Source organism: Ictidomys tridecemlineatus, chromosome 14 (genome assembly GCF_052094955.1).
Source record: "Ictidomys tridecemlineatus isolate mIctTri1 chromosome 14, mIctTri1.hap1, whole genome shotgun sequence".
Classification (NCBI taxonomy): domain Eukaryota; kingdom Metazoa; phylum Chordata; class Mammalia; order Rodentia; family Sciuridae; genus Ictidomys; species Ictidomys tridecemlineatus.
Genome location: NC_135490.1, coordinates 53,951,462 through 53,958,153, shown reverse-complemented (window position 1 = coordinate 53,958,153; position 6,692 = coordinate 53,951,462). Strand labels below are relative to the sequence as shown.

General features: G+C 39.9%; 1 pseudogene; it reads right to left on the bottom strand.

The window, feature by feature from the left end:
* Positions 1–1,462: 1,462 nt before the first annotated feature.
* LOC144370623 (ETS translocation variant 3 pseudogene) lies at positions 1,463–2,960 on the bottom strand (annotated as a pseudogene).
* Between the last annotated feature and the right edge of the window lie 3,732 nt (positions 2,961–6,692).

The window sequence follows — 6,692 nt, the reverse complement described above, 5'->3', positions numbered from 1 at the left end:
ACCACAAGCAACCCAATCAGTAAATGGGCTAAGGAGACAAATGGACAATTCTCAGAAGAAGATACACAATTGATCAACAAATATATGAAAAAAATGTTCAACATCTCTAGTAATTAGAAAAATGCAAATCAAAACTACTGTTAGGGTTTCATCTCATGCCAGTCAGAATAGCAGTTAACAAGAATACAGATAACAATAAGTGTTGATGAGGATGTGGGGGAAAAGGTACACTCATACATTGCTGGTGGGACTGAAAACTGATGCAGCCAATCTGGAAATCATTATGGAGATTCCTTAGAAAACTGGAATGGAACCACCATTTGACCCAGATATTCCACTCCTAGATCTATACTCAAAGGACTTAAAATCAGCATATTATAGTAAAGCAGCCACATCAATGTTTATAGCAGCTCAATTCACAAAGCTAAACTGTGGAACCAACCTAAATGCCCTTCAATAGCTGAATGGATAAAGAAACAGTGATACACACACACACACACACACACACACACAGACACACACACACAGTGGAATATTACTCAGCTTTTTTTTTTTTTAAAGTACTTTTTTTTTATTTAACTTTAATTTCTGAGGTAAAATACTTTTTTCTTTCAACTTCCATAACAAAATACAGAGCTATCAGATACCCCTGGAAAAAATATGTATATTATACATATATTTCTATAACATTACATCATATATACATATAATATATATGCAAAAATTTGAAGACTTTATTGAAAGCGGAACATCTAAAAGGCACTGCACAATGGAGTTAAGATTACTTACATTTTATGTACATATACACACTTTATTCTGCGTAAGCGGATAACTAGTGAAGTTATCTTTCACATGTGAATGTCTCATCGACAAATCCCTGCATCACAATTTTATAACTCAAAGAATGCCTAAATATTTTAAAACAAATTAACTGGTTAACTTCTTCCCTGCCCCAAGAAGAAACTAAAAATGGAACAGTTCTTTAAAAAACTCAAAGTTTTCTTTCAAAACACATAAATATGTATGTTCCATTACTGTTTACAAAACAAAAAGCACAACATAATTATGGAATAAATAAATGACAAGGGATAAACAGCCAACTGACTCTAACCACTTGGTTAGAGTCAATAGAAAAGAAAAAGCCTGGAACCCAAACTACTGCAGGACCAAAAAGTACCTGGGCCCTTTAGAAGTTTCCTTGTCAGGAAGTGTAAGCCTCAAACGGAAAACAGGCTCCTTCCCCTTTCAGTTCACATACCCTCTCTGTGTCCTACTACTCACCAGGAAAAAAAAAGTGTGTTCACACCTGACCTAATTTACAACAGAAGACACCCATCCCATCCCCAACAGAAAAGTATGAGTCTATGCCCCAGATGATCAAACCAGCCTAACTCCCGCCCCCGCCCCCAGATCTTGCTACATAAATACATGTATGTATTTGACTACAATATAAACAGCTCCCGGCTCACTTGCAGTTCTAGGCATTTGCAGCTGCGGTTGCCAAGCCCCGGGGTCCTGATGTTCCAGAGGAACTTGCCCTTCTTACTCAGCTCCCGGGCTTCAAGGTCATCATTCCAGCGCCTCTTCAACGGAAGCTTGGGGGGGCATCAAAGCGTCTTCTTTCTTCTCTGGTGCACTGGGCTCTTTGCCAGACCTGTCCTCACTGTCTTCAGTCAACTCTAGGGGTTCTTCACTAGCGGTGCTTGTGGGGCCTGGGGGCCAGGTGGGTGGGGCAGCAGGGCGAGCAAAGATGGTACCTTTCTCTTCTTCCTTGGTCCTGCTCAGCACGGTGCCCTCTTCTTGAGGGTGCTCCTCCTTCTCCTGGGCTGGCTGCCTGAGGCTCTCAGGATCCTTCTCGGCTGTGGGCTCCACCTTAATTCGCGGGGGCACAGGAGCCATGGTGGGTGCGGCAGCAGGTGCCAACTCCTCGCTGCTCTCTACCCTCTCACGGTTCTTGCGCCCAGCGGGCGGGGGCTGCAGCTTGATAGAAAACGGAGTGGACTCCTCGGGATGCACTTGGCATTGCAGTAGCGGAACCATGAGCCCAGGGTAGCGGGGGAAAGTCCGAGGGCTCAGGTGATAGTTGAATACGGAGCAGGCTTGAGAATGAAGGTAGTGTTTCATTTCTTCTGGGTTGAAGGAGAAGCAACTATTGCTGGTGAAGGGGCTCAGACCCGGGGAGGGGCTGTAGGAGAAGATGGTGGGAGTCAGGGAGAGGGCTGGCGAAATGGGGACATTGAGGACACCTCCACAGCCAGGGATGGGAGAGACAGCGAAGGGGCTGTGGGGGTCAGGGTACATCCCGGGCCTAGTGAACAGAGGAAGCATTATGTCGGGCCCAGCCCGCCTCCACCGACAGCATTCCAGGAAGACAGGAGGTCCATGCCCCGGCGCCAGTCGGCAGCTGAGCCGTCCTCCAGCTCCGGAAGCTCCACCTTCCTATCAGTGCCATTACTCTCCTGGCCAGAAGCAGTGAGGGTGCTGGCAGAGAACCGGCCGGGCTGCACATCACCAGTCGGAGAATGGGTGTCCAGGGGTGAGAAGTGGAAGCAGGAAGAGGACGTTGGCACTGGAGGCGCGCTCTGAGGAACCACACCACTTGACCGAATGTTGATGAATGGGTAGTTGGGCATCGCCAGTTTGTTGAAGTTAAATTTGTAAGTAAACCTTTTTCCTTTTGTTTTATGAAGGATCCTCTTGTTGTAATAGTATCTGAGGGCTCGGCTCAACTTGTCATAATTCATCTGTGGTTTGCATTTCCTGCGGCCCCAGAGGCGGGCCACTTCATCGGGATCCTTGATGACAAACTCCCCATACTCTCCCTGCTGCCAGGCGATGACATGGCGGAACTCTTCCTTCTGCAGCAGCTCCAGGATGAAGTGCCACAGCTGGATCAGCAGTTCAGCAGAGAGCTGCTGTTTATTTCCCAGAGGCTCTTCCATTATTCACAGGAATGCCTCCACCTGCCACAGTCCTAAATGGACTTAAAGTTCTCACTACTCAGGAACTGATACACTGTTTTGGAAGACACTTCAATGTATCTGCACATGTGTGCATTTTGGGGTTGGAGTGACATACCTGCATTCACATTCACTTTCATGGATGCGTTTTTTGTTTTTAGATCTACATGACAGAGTGTATTTTTGACATATTACACAGACAGAGTATAATGTATTCAATTAGGATCCCATTCTTGACATTGTACATGATGTGAAGTTTCAGTGGTCATGTATTTATATATAAATATAGGAAAGTTAGGCCTGATTCATTCTACCGTCTTTCCTATTCTCATTCCACTCCTTTCCCTTCATTACCTTTTGTCTAATCCAATAAACTTCTATTCTCTGCCCCTCTTGTTGTATGTGAGCAACCATATCAAAGAGAACATTTGACTTTTGGGTTTCTAGGATTGTCTTATTTCACTTAACATAAGATTCTCCAGATCCATCCATTTACCAACAAAAGTCATAAAGTCATCCTTTTTATGGTTGAGTAATATTCTGTTCTGTATATATACACTATATTTTCTTTATCCATTCACATGGATACATTCATTTTTGGCCAAGAAATGTTTTTGCTGTTGGGTATTACTTTACCATACTATACATTCTTTACTCTTTTCTTTTTAAAATTTATGTCTTCAAAGAACAGGTGGGAAAAGTTCTCCTCTCCTTACTCATCCAGTAATGAGAGAAAAACAAATGAAAAATAATCATATCAGAAATCTAGTAAATTTCACAATTTTTATAATGGGCTAATTCTGATACAACATCAATTATTCATCAACAAATTTAGAAAACTAGTTTTCATTAATAATCAAAAAATATTATTGATATGTGTAAACTTAAATGTTATTAGATATTTATAAATTGCTCTCCTGAAAGATTGCCTAAATTTGAAGTTTCATTATTAGTGTTTAAGAACAGAACTTGGTAAATATCTGTTCAATATATATGAGAATGAGTACCTGTATCTTCATGTTCTTGTCAATAATAACCATTTTTGAATTTTAAGATGTTTATCTGGTAGATGAAAAGTGATACATTATTGCTTTAATTTGCACATCTGTAATTGTGAGTGATGTTGAACACTTTGATTTTACTTATTTGCTGGTCATTTACATTTTATTTTCTAAAAAACTGTCTTTTGTGTCCATTGTCCATTTTGTATTGAGTGATTTGTGTTTTCTTATAAATTTTGTATGGGCTGTGCCATAGACTTAATATTTATTTCTCCTAAGAATTCATACATTGAAATCAAATCCCCAGTGTAATGGTTGGAGATGGCACCTCTGGGTCATTATTATTATTATTACTACTACTACTACTACAACTACTACTACTACTATTATTATTATTATTATTATTATTATTATTGGTTTCCTTATTAGAGAGACTCCAAAGTGTTTGTACCTTCTGCCATGAGAGGTTATGGTAGAAGATAGCTGTCTATGATCAGAAAATGGACCACTAGACACTGAATCTGCAGGCTTCTTGACCTTGGATTGTAGCCTGCAGAAATGTGAGGAAAAAAAAGAATTTCTGTTGTTGACAAGATACTCAGTTTATGCTATTCTGTTGCAGCAGTATAAACTGATTAAGACAGCTTACAAAAAAATTATTCATAGAGCATTTCAATGTTAGAAGTACTTTCACACTTTTAAAATTTAATTCCTATTTTAATTGATAATGATATATATTTATTGTTTACAACATGTTTTGAAATATGTAAAACTGTGGAATGGCAAAATTGAGCTAACTAATATATGCATTGCTTCACACACTTATCCTTTCTTGTGGAAAGAACACTTAAAAGCTACTCTATCAATTTTCAAGCACATGATTATTGATATTAACTACAGTCACCATGTTGTGCAACAGATCTCTTGAACTTATTTCTTATAACTAAAATTTTGTATCCTTAGACCTTACCCCGGTATTCTACTCTTTGCTTCTCTGATGTTAACTCTCCAGATTGCACACATAAATTATATCACGTGGCATTTGTCATTGTTTCACTTTATATAATGTCCTAGTTCATAGATGTTGTCACAAATGAAAGAATTTCATCCTTTTCTAAGGTTAAACAGTATTCCGTCACGTACACACTATTGCTTTCTTCATCCATCTGTCATTGAAAACCTAGGGTGATTCCCTGCCTTGGCTATGGTGAATAACATTGCAAGGAACATAAGAATACACATATTTAATTTCCTTAGGTTATACACCTGTTAGTGGTATTGCTATTTTTTAAATTTTGAGGAATCTCCACACAGTTTTCTGTAATGCCTATACTAATTTGCATTCCCACCAACAGTGTGCAAAACTTCTCTCTTCTCTGAATCCTCGCCAGCACTTGTTATCTTTTATCCTTTTGATAAAAGTCTGGAGAGGCAGTGTTTTATGTTCTGGAATTGTAGAGATGAACAAAAGAAACAAAAATTCCCCTTGTGGAAATTAAATTCCAGTGGGGGAGACAGAAAATCAGCAATGTAAATACAGTATGTTTGTGATAAGTGATAAAAAGAAAATACAAAGCAAGGAAAAGGGCTCAGGAGTAGAGGTTGTGGAGTGGGAAGTGCCATTTTCAACAGGGTCCAGGAGAGGCCTCACCAAGCAAGCCCAGAGACCTGCACATTTGGTTACATCCTTCTGAGACACATCACACCTGAAGCAGACTGAGAGCCCAGTGTGGCTGTAGTGACTCAGGTGCAGAGCAGCAGAAGGTAAGATCACAGCAAGCCAGACTGTGGGGTCTTTTATAAGGTACCCAAACCAACTTTTTCTGTGAATGGCTAAAATACCTTTGGAGACTTCAAGACAAAGAAACAGAGTTCTTTAAGTAGTTGCAAGACCTTTAGTAGGTCATTGATCCGAACATCAGTTTTCCAGCCCCTTAAATACAAAGGTAGAACAAGGTAAATATCTAAGCTTTCCTCCAGCTATAAAAATTGATTCTAGACATCTAGAGTACACAGGGTTCCGATAAGCAAATTGCTAATAAAAAAACATTAGCTTCCTCCCCTCTCATCCTTCTCTATGGCTATGAAGTCAACGATGGTGACCCAGCACAGAATTAGAAGGAAACATGAGTGGACCAGGGGACTGTCTACGTAGGAGGTGTGACAGCAGCTGCACATTACTGTGCAAGAACCACTTATACATTGGGACTTTGAGAGATAGGCAGTGACAGTGCAGACTTACTGATAAGTTGACTCCCAGGAGCATGGAGTATATCCTAAAACATATTGAAATATTTACCTGCAGAATAACACCCTGCCTAGGAAAACAGGGCTCACTCTTTGTAGGCATAAAAAGGCAGTAAAAGAAGATCAATATCTTTTGGCTCCACATTTTAGAAAAAAGCCTAAAAATAAGCATTTTCCTTTCTAATCATTTCATACCACACACGGCGTGTGCACTTTAATTTTCAAGTCCGTTTACTTCATTTCTATGAACCATTTGAGCTTTGAATAGTGTCCACCCAGCATGATTTCTGTCTAAATGTGCAAGTGTGTGTGTTTTTCATTCCCTCTTTCCTTTGTCTTCCCAATTGCAACATCCCATAGCTATTTTAGCTAAAATGTAAGACAAAGCCTGTTTTGTTTTGTTTTGATTTTTAAATATATCTACTTCTCAGTGACTAAACTATAGCTCCAGACACAGCTTTTTAGTTTCACACAGAAGAATTGC